A 2,500-nucleotide genomic window follows, 5' to 3' on the forward strand; every position below is an offset into this window, starting at 1 on the left:
ACAGGCAGACATGCAGACAGACAGACAGACAGACAGACAGCTGGTCTTGTCATTGGGTTACTAGAGTAGACTGTTCTCCAGGAACCAAGGCTTTATTTAGGCACAACAGTCAACGGCCTTCTCGACCGCCTAGCGCCCGTCTGGCTGCTCCGTGTGCTCTGCTACTGCACACGCTTCAGAGAGGGGAGGGGAGGGAGAAAGGGGAGGGAGAGGGGTCACCTGCCTTTCACCGGGAGGGGGGGAGGAGAGGAGGTGGAGGGGGAGGGAGAGAGGTCACCTGCTTGTCATCGGGAGAGAGGGGGGAGGGAGAGGGGGGGTCACCTGCTTGTCACCGTGAGAGGGGGGGAGGGAGGGAGAGAGGGGAGGGGAGAGGGAGAGAGAACCCTGTGACAGAATACCTGACCACTGTGACTGACCCAAACTTAAGGAAAGCTTTGACTATGTACAGACTCAGTGAGCATAGCCATGCTATTGAGAAAGGCCGCCGTAGGCAGACATGGCTCTCAAGAGAAGACAGGCTATGTGCTCACTGCCCACAAAATGAGGTGGAAACTGAGCTGCACTTCCTAACCTCCTGCCCAATGTATGACCATATTAGAGAGACATATTTCCCTCAGATTACACAGATCCACAAAGAATTCGAAAACAAATCCAATTTTGATAAACTCCCATATCTACTGGGTGAAATTCCACAGTGTGACATCACAGCAGCAAGATTTGTGACCTGTTGCCACGAGAAAAGGGCAACCAGTGAAGAACAAACACCATTATAAAAACAACCCATATTTATGTTTATTTATTTTCTCTTGTGTTCTTTAACTATTTGCACATCGTTACAACACTGTATATATATATATATATATATATATATATATATATATATATATATATATATATATATATATATATATATATATATATAATATGACATTTATAATGTCTTTATTCTTTTGGTTTGTTTACTGTTCATTTTATTGTTTATTTCACTTTCTTTGGCATAGTTAACATGTATTTCCCATTAGAGAGAGAGACCCCCCCATCCCCCCCCCCTCCCATTAGAGAGAGAGAGAGAGAGAGACCCCCCCATCCCCCCCCCCTCCCATTAGAGAGAGAGAGAGAGAGAGAGACTCCCCCTCCCCACCCATGGCAGGTTTAGGGCTGGTTTAAATCAGGGCTGGTCTAAGCAGTAAACCTGTTGTGAAACACATTCCCTCAGGTAGAAGGATCTGATTGGTTATTCATTGAACTAAGGTTAACCTGGGGAGACAGGACAAGTAGAGGAGTAATCTGATAGGCTCACAACAGAGCAGAGTGGGCCAAGGGCTGTGCTTCAAATGGCACTCTATTCCCTATATAGTACACTACTTTAGGCCAGAGCACTATGGCACCCTATTCCCTATATATAGTGCACTACTTTAGACCAGAGCCCAATGGCACCCTCTTCCCTATATATAGTGCACTACTTTAGACCAGAGCCCTATGGCACCCTCTTCCCTCTATAGTGCACTACTTTAGACCAGAGCCCTATGGCACCCTCTTCCCTATATATAGTGCACTACTTTAGACCAGAGCCCTATGGCACCCTCTTCCCTCTATAGTGCACTACTTTAGACCAGAGCCCAATGGCATCCTCTTCCCTATATAGTGCACTACTTTAGACCAGAGCCCTATGGCACCCTCTTCCCTCTATAGTGCACTACTTTAGACCAGAGCCCAATGGCATCCTCTTCCCTATATAGTGCACTACTTTAGACCAGAGCCCTATGGCACCCTCTTCCCTCTATAGTGCACTACTTTAGACCAGAGCCCTATGGAACCCTATTCCCTATATAGTGCACTACTTTAGACCAGAGCCCAATGGCACCCTATTCCCTATATAGTGCACTACTTTAGACCAGAGCTCTATGGCACCCTATTCCCTATATAGTGCACTACTTTAGACCAGAGCCCTATGGCACCCTGTTCTGCCCACCTGAGTCCTTTTAAACATCTGTTTCACTGACAGACGGTCCCTCAGAACTAGTGTTCTGCTTTCTGTTGTCTTACTGGGAAATGTGGAGTCTTTCTACCTAATGATGAAAACACTGTTGAAGGTTATGGTCTTGTGTTGGAACCAACCTTTGTGTGTATCTAACCCTCTCTTCTCCTCTCTTCTCTTCTCCTCTCTTCTCCTCTCTCATCCTATCCTCTCTCATCCTCTTCTCTCCTCTCCTCTCTCCTATCCTCTCTCATCCTCTCTCCTCTCATCCTCTCTTCTCCTCTCTCATCCTCTCCTCTCTCCTCTCATCCTCTCATCCTCTCCTCTCTCATCCTCTCCTGCCCTCCCCTCTCTTCTCCTCTCTCATCCTCTCCTCTCTCATCCTCTCCTCTCTCCTCCTCCCCTCTCTCCTCTCTCCTCCTCTCCTCTCTCCTCCTCCCCTCTCTCCTCTCTTCTCTCCTCCCCTCCTCTCTCCTCCTCCCCTCTCTCCCCCTCTCCTCCCCTCTCTCCTCTCCTCTCTCC

At 48.0% G+C, this 2,500-nt stretch overlaps 1 protein-coding gene across 1 annotated transcript in view; it reads left to right on the forward strand.

The window, feature by feature from the left end:
• LOC139384646 (pleckstrin homology domain-containing family G member 4B-like) overlaps nt 1–2,500 on the forward strand; it is a 147,770-nt gene that overhangs the window by 27,277 nt on the left and 117,993 nt on the right. The window lies entirely within an intron of this gene.

This window comes from Oncorhynchus clarkii, chromosome 26, assembly GCF_045791955.1.
Source record: "Oncorhynchus clarkii lewisi isolate Uvic-CL-2024 chromosome 26, UVic_Ocla_1.0, whole genome shotgun sequence".
NCBI classification, from domain to species: domain Eukaryota; kingdom Metazoa; phylum Chordata; class Actinopteri; order Salmoniformes; family Salmonidae; genus Oncorhynchus; species Oncorhynchus clarkii.